Raw genomic sequence first — 15,957 nt, 5'->3', positions numbered from 1 at the left:
TACAAGAGGACTCTTGCAATTCTAGGAGTCTATTAGGGTTGCTTGGAAGTTACTCTACAAAACCCCTAATTTGGAGGCTACTCTATCCTAACTCTAGGTTACTCCTATAAAAAAGGTTATATATTCCCTTTGAAAAAGGCTCTCAAATTGAGGTCATCCCAAAAAGTATCCCATAAATTCTAGGGATATTCACAAAGGGATCAAGACATAAAATAATGTCAGGTTCAATAGATGTTTTTCTTGATAATCAAATGAAGAACATCCACGCAATGATTGACTTTCATGGAGATCAAATAATTCAGAGAGGTCCGCATTATGCTATGTTCAAGAAATACGTTGCTAAGGCCCTCGAATTATGGAGAACAATCCATAGGAAGAATCAAGAAAATAAACAGAATTGTACCCGCGTCGTTTATCAATAAAATTATGTTTCTTCATATTTATATTGAGGTTGCAATTTATTTTTGTATCACAGATAATTTATTGCAAACAAATTGGCACGCCCAGTGGGACCAGTTCTTCCCTTCATCTCTTCCTCCTGCAAATTGAAAACTATAAATTTCAAAATCAAACTGATGTGATGGCCTTCAAAAAGATCAACAATGTTTCAACCAAGGACGTTTTGGAGATGACAAAAAAAAATCAAATCTCCAACAATTGGGGCAATCTCGGGGATAAGTTCTTTTGTCTTTTATCCCAGTGATTCCTCGCCAAAGCCGCAAGCTAAAGGAGGAGATACCCAAATAGTCTTGCCATGGACGTGAAATTGCAAAGTGAAGGCACCAACTAATTCTTCACCAAAACTACTCTCGCTAAAGCTATAAAGTCGCAAGGAAGTTAGCGATGGTAATTTCAAGGAGGCCAAGTAACCTATCAAATGGGTTGCTATGCTTTATTATTTAAAAATAGATTATGCTTACGACAAGTGACAAGCATGGTCTCACTTGGCCTATTATATTTTGGTGAATTAAATAAAGGATTCCACACTACTAGAAATTCGCTATTTTCCGACTACCAAACTAGTCAAAAAGTAGTCGGAAAAGTACCTATTTCGACTACTTTCCGGCTGATTTACAGTAGTCGAAAAACGGTATGTCGAAAAAACCTTTCCGACTACAGTAGTCAAAAAATTCAGACTACTGTAGTCGAAAAGTTTGTTTCGCCAAAAATTCGAAAAGGGAGCTATTTTCCGACTACAATAGTCGGAAACTTAATAAAATAATTATTTATTTTAAAAAAATATTTTCATTATATAAATAATAATTATTTATTATTTATATTTATTTTATTTTCCGACCACAATAGTCAGAATTTTGAATTTTGTGGAAATTTTCAGTGAGGTTTCCGACTATTGTAGTCGAAAAATCATAATTTCTGGGCACATTTTTCGACTACAGTAGTCAAAAATCTGGGTTAGATTTTTGGTAGAATACTGCCATTTTATTAGCATACCACAACAATAAACAACTAATACAACCAATCAATTCAACCAATTCAACCAACCAATTCCACTAACCAATTCTAACTTCAACCAACTAATTCCAACTTCAACCAACCAATTCAAGCATTCAAACCCCATAATATCAAACTAAAATATTAATTAAAATCTAAATATTCAATATCAAGTCTAAGTAGCTAATACACATCGACTCTAATATAATTAAGTCTAAACAGGTATACCACAACATCAAAACTTACAAATAAAGTCTAATTATAAATTCTAAACATCCAAGAACATTTAATCAACCAAAACACACTACTAAACCAAAACACACTACTAGACATCAGATTCAGTCTCTTCATCATCATAAGAGTAGGACATGTGCTTTTTCATGGATTTTTTCACTCTAGCAATGTGAACTTCGGCTGTTTCACACCGTTCCGACAATAACTTTTGGTGGAATGCATTGGGCGTTCATACAGTGGGCGACTAGCTTCCTCTAGTTGTCCATAAAAGCGCTTAGCCTCATCATTTGGTTCGGATTGAGCCCCTGCGAACATCTCAAAAGCATCTCTCATCGACTCTGGAATTTTCAAAATTATTCTCTACTCTTTTTACTACCCTCACCACAAAATCTAAGAAAATAATACAAATTGAGATATTCTTCTACAGGTTCCCACTTTGAATAATTGCAATACCTTCAGCATTTTAACTATGAATGACTCTATAAATTTAAAATTTCACAATAAAAGTTAGGTTGATTACATGAATTCTATCATACTAGCATTCTCTGTTAATTACTTTTCCAAGATCTTTCAAACAGCAGCAGAGTTTTTGAGGTATGCTTAATTGTTTTGAAAAATTATATATAAGTCTACATGTTTATTAGCTAGCTTCTAGGATTTTTCTTCTCCTCCATATTTTTCTGATTCTACTTTTGTTTTCTTTTTCCCCTTTGAATTACAAGTAGCAACAGTAGTAGTATCAACTAAGCAGTTAAGTATGACTATTTGTTTTTGTTTTTATGGACATCATATGAATATGCATCCCTATATATGAATTGCTATAATATAATGAAAAAGTATGGATCAACATAGTGCAGTTGCTTTTGCACCAAAGTTTCAATGTGACTTGACTAAAAGAAAATATAAAACTTTAAGTAGAGGAATTTTGTCTCTCCTGAGAGCAATGTTCAAGAGATGAAACTTAAAATTGGTGTCGTTATTACAATTATACTACTAATAGATATTCTTGAGTAAAAAGTTTCAAATTTCAATCCATCTGTGTATCTCTACCATCTCCTTTACCATATTTTACCGGTCTATCTTCTTCTTTTTTTGTTATGGTACTACACTACTACTGATCTATCTTAACCCGGACAAATATTTTTAGAAAAATAAACGATCTTTTAAAGAGGTGCAGTTTCGGATTCTTCTTCATCAAGAGAGTTAACATCAAGAGATTGCAAGAATTATACCTAGCATCATAAGTAAGCTAGGCAAAAAGTTTTACAGTAGATATTCGTAGTTCTAGTTCAAGATTAGTTAGAATTTCAAACTAGTAAAGATTTCGTACCTTATAACAATGAAATTGCTAACCGAAATGTTATCTCTCCTCTGCCTTACAGCCTGCAACTTCCTCTTGTTGGAGACAAATTCCTGTACAGTCAACTTCTAATTTCACTCCAAGGAGGCTGCCCATTGCAGTCAAAATGATCCCAAAATCAAACAAGAATTCCATTCACGAACCTAAAATAGCTCAGCAATCAGCCCAGTAAACATACTCGATTGGTCAAAAATTTAGGGGACGAGCTCAAAAAAAATAAATAATTCCTCAATTCCTCAAAAAATGTATTAACGGATAAAACTACTCAATTTACACTAAACTTATAAGTTATAGTATAAAATACCATGTGATGTTGAATGATATACAGAAAGGAACACCAAATTTTAAAAAATCAACGCACTCTGAATAAATCAAATGGGTCTGTTTGTGATATTTTGTTAGGCACTCTTAATTTTCGCACCAAATATAAAGTGCAAACCTCATTATCATTTAATTATTCCATCATAATATTCTTTCTAAGATCTACTTAAATTTCAATAACAATCACAGAGCATTCAAAATATCACAAACCTAATCAACAACAATCGATTGTTTGACCATGAGAGAACAAACCCAGTCAAATTATTTTTCAAACTAAGTTTCTAACACTAAAATAGTAGTGTCGCTGATTTTGCACACTAAAATGAAACCCTAAGTCGTCATCGAAGATTAGACGCGGGGGGGAGGGGGAGAGAGAGAGAGAGAAAGAGAGCCTACCTAATGAATAACAGTCGATGATTTTGTCGGTGCCGTTGGATTTGATTTTGCCGGCCCCGTTGATTAACTGGAGAGCCTAAGAGAGCATGTAGAGAGAGAGAGAGAGAGAGAGAATAAGAGAGAGCGTGTGTGAGAAAAAAAGTATTAGAAAAGTAAGAGAATTAGGCAGAAAATAACTTAAGTTTCCGACTACAGTAGTGACAAAATAAGGTCTGACAATATTTCCGACTACTGTAGTCGGAAAATATATATTATTTAATTATTTTTTTAAAAATAAATTTCGACTACCACGGTCGGGACCATTTGGTCAAAAGTTGTTTAACTTTCCTATATAATATTCCGACTACAGTAGTCGGAAAATTCTTTGCACCGAATTTTCGACGAAGCTTTACGATTATATTAGACAAAAATGTAATCAGAATAATTCTTAAAAATAAACAAAAAAATAAATATGAGATTTCCGACTACAGTAATCAGAAATTTACGACTGACATTTTGTAGTCGGTAATTATAGTCGGAAAAAAGGTATTTTCTGGTAGTGTCATGATGTCATAGATGCCGCTCAATTTAAGACTTGATAATCTTTCTAAAATTGGGCCAATAAACATGTTATTAGGCATAGTTACGGGATGAAATTTCTGCAAAAGATTCTTTAAAGACCGGATCCATCTCAAGATACAATTCGACGCAACTTTGCATGATCAAGCACTCTTTCGAGAAGATACAAAAAATGAGTTTCTCACATGAGTACTTCAAGTCTCATCTTTATGTTCCATCAAGTCTACACGCCGACAAGCCTTGAAGTAGGGGGCATTTGTAGACACCAAAATTTTAATGGATCAAGCTAAATCCTAAATTCAAGATACTACAAGAGGACTCTTGCAATTGTAGGAGTCTATTAGGGTTGCTTGGAGTCTACTCTACAAAAATTCTAATTTGGAGGCTACTCTATCATAACCCTAGGTTACTCCTATAAAAAGAGTTACATATTCCCTTTGAAAAGGGCTCTCAAATTGAGGTCATCCCAAAAAGTATCCCAAAAATTCTCGAGATATTCACAAAGGGATCAAGGCATAAAATAATGTCGTGTTCAATAAATGTTCTTCTTGATAACCAAATACTTCAAGAAGAACATCCACGCAATGATCGACTTTTATGGAGATCAAATAATCCAGAGAGGTCCGCATAATCCTATGTTCGAGAAATATGTCGCTAAGGCCCTCGAATTATGGAGAATAAGTTTCTTTCAATACGCTCCTACTAGATGCTTTTCCATGCCTGTATTAATCATTTAACTCATGTATGTTATAGTGACCCGATGGATCCCACCGGCAGTAGAAGTCTTGGACCGGTGGGTTCAAAAGATCTTGGACATCACCACTCCTGAAACCCGTTTGTGGAAAGAACTGTCCATTAAATACGGGTGGAAGGCCGAAAATCATGGTAATTTAATTTTTCCTCACTCTAGCTTCTATTTATGAGGAATTTGCTTGGACCCTTCTGATTCGTTAATGATTGATGAAATTAGGTCTACCCGCGGGCTCAGTTGAGGTCCCCGAATGCTTTAGCTCACTATGCTGACGCAGCGAGATTGCTTCAAGAGGCACTTACTTGCACTGGTGCCTCCGGGTTCGCTTCGGGCGCAAGCGTATCTTTACAGAGCCCTCGTCCATAGAATAAACAACCGAAGAGAAGGAGTTCCTCTGCGTCTAAAAAAAAGGCAAAGGTTGATGCCCCCAAGTCATCTCTAGTGGTGACGATGACCGGTCCTTCTTCCGGGCCGATCATCGACACTGTGATGATCGATGATGATGAAGAAGCTAGTGATGAGGGAGCTTCTTTACAAAGAAGACAACAATTATTATCCTCTCAACAAGGTACTCAACCTATTGATGCAGTCACATCCGCCGAAGATGATGTCTCGTCACTTTGGGGAGAGTTTGACTTGGTAAAAAATGCCAACTCCCATTCTCGGCCCCTATTTGTTGTACCCGGTACTATGAGGTAGAGTACCGGGTTCTTTCCATCTTCGGTTGGTGAGCACCCAACGCCCGGTGCTGCCTTCGATGCATTTGTTTCCCGTTCTCCCCCTTTATCAGCTTTATCACCACCTTCTTTGCCACCAGCAACTCCTACACCATTTCCATCTTCATCCACGCTTCTACCAACAACATCATCTCCAACGGCCGCACCTGACCGTGATGAAATCATCCCTCTTCCTCAGTCCCCTGTTCATGGGAATTTAGGGCAAAATTATGCTGCCCCTTCTGAAGATCCTCAAAGCAAAATGAGTGTTACCCTTTCGGTCTCTACCGGGTGCAACCTTCTTTCCCAGCCGGTGGAGCTTGCAAATTATCTGTCCCCTTGGCTTCAGATAAGGATTGGAAAAAGATTCAGACACTCTCGGGAGAGTGTTTGTTGAACAATGCCATGCATAATGCTGCAACGGTATATTTCTTTCTTTCTCTGCTATTTTTTCGAGCTTCTGAATGAGTGCATTTTAAGTTTTACCTCTTTTTATCTCCCAGACCAATTTTCTTACTTCCGAGGGCCTACAAAGGTTAATCCGCGAGAAGGAGGAACTCTCTTCTGAACGGGATTAGCTTTTGGCGGAACGGGACCAGACTGTTCTTCGCCTCTCGGAACTAGAAACCAGGGCCACTAAGGCCGATGTTTTGGGAGCCCGTTTGCAGTAAAGTAAGCAGGAAGTGGTAACCCTCAACTAGGAAGTTGGGCCGCTGAGGGACGGTTTTGATGAAGTCAACGCTAAATGGGCTGAGGTCCAGAATACCATTCTTGCTGCCAATGATCGTGAGGCTGCTGCTGCTGAAAGGGTAACTAATTTAGAAGTAGCCTTGAATTCTAAGGCCGAAGAACTTGCTACCGCGGGGGCGAGACATGCCCAGTTGGAGGAGAAGTAAAAGAAAACTATCGAGCATAACAGGCTCTATAGTTTAACTGTCCATGATCTCGATGTCAGTCTCCGATCTGCTAGGTCTGCTTGGGACAATATTTCTGTCGAGATCGCTCAACTCAAAGAAGAACTCAGGCGCCGAGAGGCTTCCCTCGTTGTTGAAAAAACTTATGCCATGTACAGCATGAGGAGAAAGACCTTGGAAGGAGCCAAAGCTGGCGTTTTTGATATTGATACCGAAATTGCTAAGGCACGCGAGCTTGAGTTGGCTGCAAAGAAAGGGCTCCCAGTGCGGTCTGATGTTCCAGGTTCTTCTGATGCTGGTTCCGAGATTTCGGACACTAAAGAGGAATCGAAGGCGATGATGCCAAATATCAAGCTGGGGAAGATGTTGAGCCATCGGTTGAACCCGCTACCGCTCCCGGGGATGCAGATACTTCTCTTCCTTCTGATTCTGGCGACGTTGTAGTTTAGCTTTTTCTTTCCCTGTCTTGTATTTCCTTTTGGTGCATCCTTGTAAATAAAGATGTATTATTTCTCAACTATTTGGCTGAGTCTTACTTTGCTTGGATATCTGTTCAATTTTTTTTTTAACCCTTGTGCATGTCTTCCTGCTTTTCTGCATGTGGTCTCGGGTGCATTTTCTTCGATGTACTTCCATCTCTGAGAATTATCCCATTTACATGAGAATTTCAATAAGTATTTGCGCAAGATTGGTTTCTGCGTCTTTTTCGTATGTGGATTCGGGTGTAGTTTTCCCCGATAGCATTTTTGGTTCCAGGGATATATTCTTCCGGAACTAACCCTTTAACAGGAGGGTTTTTATAAAGAGTTTGCGAAAGTTTGGTTTCTGCGTCTTTTTTTTTTTTAAGATAAGAAGGTATTTCACAAAGAAGTACGTAAACCAACAAGACATTTAACTAAAAGGTACCAGTGTTTTAAAAGGCGTGGGCGTAAGGCGAGGCGTTTTACACATGCCTCATCGAGGCGTAAGCCCCGAGGTACGGGGCGTAAGTCCCATAGGTATTTAATTTTTAATATTTTATAAAATAATATAATGACAATAAATATTTATAAACAGGTAAAATTGCATAAAAATTGAAGAAACTATATATATATATATATATATATATATATATATATATATATATAGAGCATAATTCTTAAGTATAACTAATGCATACAAATCACGTATAACTAATGCATACAAATCACGTATAACGTCTTTAACTTTCAAATAATTAAAAACTTATAATTTCTTTAAAAAGATGATCAAACTCCACATTTTACCTTTCTAAAAGTAAATAATTAATAAAATCTTATTAGTACGATAATTAAAATATTACTCCTTTATGAATAAATACAAATTAGTTTAAGATATCAAATTAATAAAAGTGTATAACAAGGAGGGACAAATGAACTAAGACCCGGCCAATAACAATGAAGATATAAATTCACAATACATATCTCATTATTAGAGTTATGCTCAATCTTCATATTTCTATCGATGAATAGAACTTTTATCATTAATTTATTAAAGAATTTTGAAGGTCAACGATATTAATTAGGAAATTCGACACGTGATTTGCGTTAGAACTGTTAGGCGAGCCCCGAGCGTTGGGCGTTAGGCGTGTTTAGGGCGTACGATCGGGCGCTTGGGGCGTAAGCCTCACATAACTAAGCCCCATATATGAGCCTCAGGACGTTTTGCAAGTGCCCCGCCCAGGGCGAGTCCCGAAAATGCCTTTTAAAACACCGAAAGGTACCAAGATTGTTCTCAAATTCAGTCACAACTAGAGGAATATTACTAACGGTATTTAAAGCCAACACAGCTAACAAAATTGAGAAAGGAGCTAATCTTTGCTGAGAAAATGAGTTCCTATTTAAATGATTCTGATATTGTTTGCCACATCCAATGCATCATAGTCTGGTGTCAATCGAACAAACGCCTTCTTCGTTCCATCAGGCCTGACCAAAGTGTTCACTTTCTAGGTCTGAATATCATACATCTTCTTCACGGCATCCTTAATCTTGTTTTTGTCAGCTTTGAGATCAACAATGAAAACCAAGGTGTTATTATCCTCAATCTTCTTCATTGCAGACTCGGTGGTTAACGGATACTTGAGGATTCCGTAATGATCCAACTTGTTCCGTGGAGTTGCACTGATACGGGGATATTTTGGGTTCCTTTCCGTCTTCAATCTCTTGGGCATGTGAAAGGTAACCTTTGTTCTGATCTTGTTTAACTTCTTCTTGAAAGCCGAGCCAGATTTCACGGCCTTGGCAACCTTTGCTGCCTGAGCTTTGGGGTCTGTCTTTTTTGTGCTAACAGCTTTGGCGGGTGCCATTGTTGATTACGGCAACACTTCTGCGTCTTTTTCATATATGGCTTCGGGTGTATTTTTTCATGATAGCATTTTTGGTTCCGGGGATATATTCTTCCGAAACTAACCCTTTAACATGAGGATTTTTATAAGAGAGGGCCCTCTTATGTTTACGGTGCTCTTAAAGAGGACGTCTCATGTTCATTACGGCACTAACATTTGAAGTACTTGTTTAACTTTCAAATGACAAAATTAGCTCATCGTGCAGACAAGAAACAAGATAAGACACTACTAAAAATCTGCTAAAAACCGACCAAATATTTCCGACCAACGTTGGTCGGTCAAAAAAAGCGACCAAAAACCGTCCAGCTTGGACGGAAACTGGAAAAAAAAAATTATATTTTTAAAACTAAATACCGGCCAACGTTGGTCGGTAAATTGGTCAACGAATTGACCCAACTGGTCAGACAAGAAAATTTTGGATTACCGACCAACGTTGGTCGGTAATCTGGACCCAATTTTTTAAATTTTAATAATATTTATATTTACTATCTAAATAATATAAATGTAATTCGTTAACACTTTTGTAATACAAATAATGAATACACTAACATATACTATATATAACATGCTATATATGTAGTTAAAGTAGTACAACGAAGCGTGTTATATATATATATATATATATATATATATATAGAGAGAGAGAGAGAGAGAGAGAGAGAGAGAGAGAGAGAGAGAGAGGTATAGCCGTATATATATAAGAACACGAAGCGCTAGGACCACGGGGTTGGGTTCTTTAATTTATGGGATAGACTTGTGAAGATCCTAATTAGTATATATAATTTATCATCAAATATATCTATTTGTAAATTGATTCATCGACTTATAACTTACTTAGATGCATCGATGAATATTAAAAACAAAACGTTTGACCTATATCGACTAATAGTAAAAATAAAACGTCTCGACCTATATCGATTAATCTATGCCATGCATTATTAGTGATGAATGAATGAAAAATAAAAGAATTAATACTAAACATCTTTGACATATATATATATATATATATATATATATATATATATATATATATATATATAATAAACGAAAGAAGTTTATTAGTATTAAGTAAACGAGTTAAATTAATAGGTCAAACATGGTCAAACTTTAACAAGCTCTATATATATATATATATATATACACACTAATATATACTATAACAAGCTATATATATAGTTAATGTGATGACCCAAAATGTCATATTTAAATTTAATAATTAATTATGTATTCTAAGACCTCAAAAAGTATTGTTTATCATTCCTCGACTTGCGTGCGCAATCCGTAAAATTTCATAGAAAGTTTTTATGTGAAAAATAGATTTAAATATGGATTAGAGTTTTAAAACTCAATTGAGTTGACTTTGGTCAACATTTTGAGCAAACGGACTCGGATCAGTATTTTGACAGTTCCGGTAGGTCCGTATCGTGATTTGGGACTTGGACGTATACCCGGAATCAAATTCCGAGGTCCCTAGCCCGAGATATGGAATTTCGAAGAAAAATTAAAATGTTTAAGTTCGAATAGTGACCGGATGTCTAATTATGTGAAAACGACCCCGGAATAAAATTTTGATGATTCCAACAGCTCTGTATGGTGATTTTTGACTTAGGAGCGTGTTCGGAATTTTATTTGGAAGTCCGTAGTTAAATTAGGCCTGAAATGGCTAAAAACAAGAATTTAAGTTTGGAAGTTTGACCGATGAGTTGACTTTTTTATATCGGAGTCGGAATCCAGTTCTGAAAATTTTAATAGCTCTGTTATGTCATTTATGACTTGTGCTTAAAATTTGAGGTCAATCGGAGTTGATTTGATAGGTTCCGACATCGAATGTAGAAGTTGAAAACTCTTAGTTTCATTAAGCTTGAATTGTGGTATGATTCATGGTTTTAGCATTGTTTGATGTGATTTAGAGGTTCGATTAAGTTCGTATAATGTTTTAGGACTTGTTGGTATATTTGGTTGAGGTCCCGAGGGCCTCGGGTGAGTTTCGGATGGTTAACGGATCAAAAAGATTGGACTTAAAAGCTGCTGCAATGTTTCCTCTTCTGTTGGATATTATGAGTTGATATCGATCCCAGGGTTGACGAGGCTCAGGCTCGAGCTTGAGATCGAAGCCACGATCGAAGGTCCAGCTCGAGGACATGATCAAAGATAAGGCTCGAGGGCTAGGATCGAGACCCATGCTTGATGCCCTGATCGAAGGCCCATGCTCGATGCCCTGATCGAAGGCCCAACCTCGATGCCCTGATCTAAGGCCCATGCTCGATGCCCTGATCTAAGGCACATTCTCGATGCCCTGATCAAAGGCCCAGCCTCGATGTCCTGATCGAAGGCAGGCCATTACCGAGGTCCAGGCTCGAGCCTGTGATCAAAGCCGCGATCGAGTCCCAGTTCGAGGACCAGTTCCGAAGGCTGCTGGGCAGTTTTATAAAAAGAGGACATTCGTCCCATTTGCCATTTTTGACGAACATGAGCTTGAGCGGAGGCGACTTTTGACAGAATTTCAAGGGAAAAATATTGGGGTAAGTGATTCTAACTCGGATTTGGTCGACATATACAAGTATATTATTGTTTTCACCATAAATTAGTGTTTTGAGATTTAAATTTGAGAAATTTTTAGAAATCTCATAGAAACAAATTTTTGAGATTTCAGTATCGATTCGGAGTCGGATTTGAATGAAACTGGTATCGTTGGACTCGTAATTGAATGGATTGTCGGATTTGAATGAAACTGGTATCGTTGGACTCGTAATTGAATGGGTTGTCGGATTTTATAACTTTTTCCGAATTTCGAGATGTGGGCCCCTAGGACGAATTATTAATTAATTTCGGGATTTCTATTTAAAATGTAGTATTTTCTTATAGAATTTGTCCCTATAATTTTTATTAATTATATCAAATTATTTTGGCTAGATTCGAGCCGGACAGAGTTGGATTATCATGGAAAAAGGCATTCTAGTGGATTAAATTAGAGCAAATTGAAGTAAGTTTCTTGCCTAATCTTGTGAGGGGGAAATTTACCCCATAGGTGATTAAATTAAATATATTTTTGCTAAATTGCGGGGGCTACGTACGCACGAAGTGACGAGAGTCCGTGCGTAGCTACTATTAATGCTAAAGTCCGGGTAGTTTAGGACTCAAAGCATGAATTACTTGTGTAAATTGTATTCTTTAATAATTAAAATAATTGATGTATATATTGTGAATTGTTATGAAAAGTAGAAAAATATGAAATTTTCATATGCTTAATTTTTGTTTAAATCAATTAATTGTTAAAAGAAATTGTTCTCCTCCAAAATTTATCTTATAATAACTATACTCTCCTTCCGGAGGCACATAAGAAAATGTCTTCCTTTCTTGTGGAGCGGGCCGAACGCCTCGGCAGGATAGATGCATCTATGGATCGTGCCGCACGTCCCTCGGCAGTGTACACGACACTCTAGATCAGGTCGTACGTCCTCGGCAGAAATCATGCTCAATAATAATAATTACACGATAATTTAATAATATATTTCAGCTTGTGAAGCTAATTAATAAATTGAAAAATCCTTGTAATTTAATAAATTATTATTCTTGCTCGTTAAGGAATTAATTGTTACTCCTGTAAATGAGGTTTAATTGATAAATTGGAAATTATGTGAATTGAAGGAATTTAATTAATATATTGAGAATTGTTACATTTGAAGGAATTTGATTATTTCTGCTGATTAAATAAATTATTGTAAATTCTGTAAATCATGCTGATTTAAATATCCTAGTTTTATTTCAGTTATTATTATTGACCCATAGTGAGTGTCAAAGTCGGCCATCTCGTCTCTACCACTTCGAGATTAGGCTTGATACTTACTGGGTACACGTTGTTTACGTACTCATACTACACTTGCTGCACTTTTTGTGCAGGATCTGAGACAGGTACTAGTGGAGGACCTATCATCACATACCCACGTCACTCCGAGGCATAGTGGTGAGCTGCCTTTTTGAGCCGTTCTGCAGCTACCAGTGTCTCTTCTTATATTTATATTCTGTCTATTTTATTTCAGACAGTATTTGGAGTTTTGTATAATCTACTAGATGCTCATGCACTTGTGACACCGGGTCTTGGCACACACATTGGTAGAAGTTGGTATTTTATTATTTTTTTGGAATAAAAGTTTAACCAATGTACGTTTGACTTATTAGTTGGCTTGCCTAGCTGTAGTGTTGGGCGCCATCACGACCTATAGGTGAAATTGGATCATGACAGTTAAAGTATTACAGTGAAGTGTGTTTGTGTGTGTGTGTATATATATATATATATATATATATATATAAGAACACATATATAGGTATAGCCGTGTATATATAAGAACACAAAGCGCTAGGACCACAGGGTCGGGTTCTTTTAGGGATAGACTTGGGAAGATACTAATTAGTATATATACTTTATCATCAAATATAACTATTTGTAAATTGATTCGTCGACTTATAACATACTTAGATGTATCGATGAATATTAATCGATGATTCATCAAAACGTCTCGACCTATATATCGATTAATCTAGGTCATGCATTATTAGTGATGAACGAATGAAAAAAGAAGTTATTAGCATCAATTACAATATGGTGTATGTGTGTGAGAGAGAAATTACTCACATACTTAATTATAACTTAGAAAATTTACTTAGATAGATGCTATTATAATTTATTAAAATTAAATAGTTAATATAATTATTTATAAAGATTATGCTTATAGTTTATAATTATTTATAATAATTCCATAGTTAAATAAAATAAATGCTTGTAGTTTATAATATATATTTTTATAGTTTATAATATTTTAAGAAAAAAAATACACAAAAAAAAAAAAGAATTTAATTTTTTTTTTTAAAACCGACTAAAGTTGGTCGGTTTTCGATCAAACGGTCAACACTTAATGTACCGACCAAAATTACCGACCAACTTTGGTCAGTAATTCTGAAATCATAATTGAAAAACGGGGGAACCCCCATTTCTCTCTTATTTTCCCCTCTCCTTCTTTATTTCCCTCACTCAAAACCTTCCCCCCTCCTTCTCTATTTCCCTCACATAAATCTCATTCCCCACCCCGCGTCGCCACCGCCCAGTCCTCGCCGTCGCCGCTGCCACTACCTCCCCTCTCCTTTTCCATCTCATAAAAATTATAGGTTTGAATTACAACCCATTTATTTATTATTTCTAGGTTTTGTTAATTAGTTATGAATTAGTTTCAATTGATTAGTGTTTCAATTATTTGAACATTACATTTTATTGAGGATTAGGGTTTAGGTCTTATTTTAATTAGTTTTGTTAATTAGTTTTATTAACTAATTAGTTTTGTTAATTAGTTAATTAGTTATGAATTAGTTTTAATTGATGAGTGTTTCAATTTTGAGTTTGTATTGTCTTGAATAGTTTAGTTAGAATTGAATGATTAACTTTGTATTGTCTTGAATAGTTTAGTTAGAATCTAGGGTTTACGATTTGTTCTTGTGAATCGAACTTTTAGGGTATGGGTTGAATTTCTTTAGTTTAGTTAGTTTATGTTTAAACTCGTAGGATATGAATTAAAATTTTAGTTTTTAGGATTTGTTCTTGTGAATTGAACTTTTAGGAATGGGTTTATAGAGAATTACTTTGTGTGGGCTAATCATGGAGAGATCGATGGTAGCCGTGGGATATTTCATAACATGGTTGTTGGTGAAAGTAGTAGGTCGGTGGAGAATACAAATCTTGATTCTAGAATTTAGGATATGGTTGCGGATGCTTTTGGGATGCACTTCGGGGGTGAGCCCAATGAAAATGTTGATCAAACTCCTAATGATGACGCAAAACATTTTTATGAACAATTAGAGGAAGCTAGTCGTCCACTACGTGAAGGAAGTCCGCACTCTGAGTTGTCTGTTGCAGTTAGATTACAAAGTATCAAATCTGATTGGAATATTTCTCAAGCAGCCATGGACTCTTTCATTGACCTTATGAGTGAACTAGTTGACCCTAATATCAACTTACCTGGTGATTTCTATAAGGCAAAGAGATTGGTTTCTAAGTTAGGACTTTCGTCAATGAGAATTGATTGTTGTGAAGATGGTTGCATGTTATATTATAAAGATGATGCAACTTTAGACAGTTGTAAATTTTGCGAAAAGCCTCGTTTCAAGGCGATGCATTATTTACCTCTTATACCTAGGTTAAAGAGGTTATATGCGTCGATGAGTTCTGCTCCTCATATGAGATGGCACTTTGAAAATAGAAGACCACCTGGTGTTATGTGTCATCCTTCAGATGGAGAAGCTTGGAAGCACTTTGATAGGACATATCCAGATTTTGCTAGTAAACCAAGGAACATTCGGGTAGGTCTGTGTGCGGATGACTTCACGCCTTTTCTATATCTGCGACACTATATTCATGTTGGCCTGTCTTTCTTACACCTTATAATCTACCACCTGAGTTGTGTATGACTAGTCCATATATATTCTTAAATTGTATTATCCCCGGTTCACGTAATCCGAAAAGTTTGATTGATGTATATTTGCAACCTTTGATTGATGAGCTAAAACAATTGTGGTATGATGGTGTTGAAACATATGACATATCAACCAAGCAGAATTACAATTTGCGTGCTAATTTAATGTGGACTATTAATAATTTTCCTGCGTATGGAATGTTGTCTGGGTGGATGACTGCTGGGAAGCTAGCTTGTCCTTACTACATGGAAAATAGTAAAGCGTTCACTTTGAAACATGGCCGAAAGCAATCATGGTTTGATTGTCACCGTCAATTCTTGCCTTATGATCATGAGTTTAGAAGGATGAAAAATGCATTCAAAAAGAATAAAGTGGAATATGATTCTCCACCTCCGATACTTTCAGGTGAGGAAATTTGGGAGAGGGTCCAG

The 15,957-nt window shown here is 36.2% G+C and overlaps 1 long non-coding RNA gene and 1 pseudogene across 1 annotated transcript; both read right to left on the bottom strand.

Annotated features, from left to right (window-relative positions):
* Positions 1-1,581: 1,581 nt before the first annotated feature.
* Positions 1,582-3,925, bottom strand: LOC104091145 (uncharacterized). The gene is made up of 3 exons (XR_685085.4): positions 3,764-3,925; positions 3,017-3,189; positions 1,582-1,991 (listed from the first exon to the last, which is right to left on the bottom strand). It is a non-coding gene; the product is annotated as an uncharacterized lncRNA (long non-coding RNA).
* A 4,506-nt stretch (positions 3,926-8,431) lies between these two features.
* Positions 8,432-9,035, bottom strand: LOC104093714 (large ribosomal subunit protein uL23-like; annotated as a pseudogene).
* Between the last annotated feature and the right edge of the window lie 6,922 nt (positions 9,036-15,957).

This window comes from Nicotiana tomentosiformis, chromosome 1, assembly GCF_000390325.3.
Source record: "Nicotiana tomentosiformis chromosome 1, ASM39032v3, whole genome shotgun sequence".
In the NCBI taxonomy this organism is placed as follows: domain Eukaryota; kingdom Viridiplantae; phylum Streptophyta; class Magnoliopsida; order Solanales; family Solanaceae; genus Nicotiana; species Nicotiana tomentosiformis.
The sequence above is the reverse complement of the archived record's forward strand: the minus strand, read 5'-3'. Positions and strand labels throughout refer to the sequence as shown.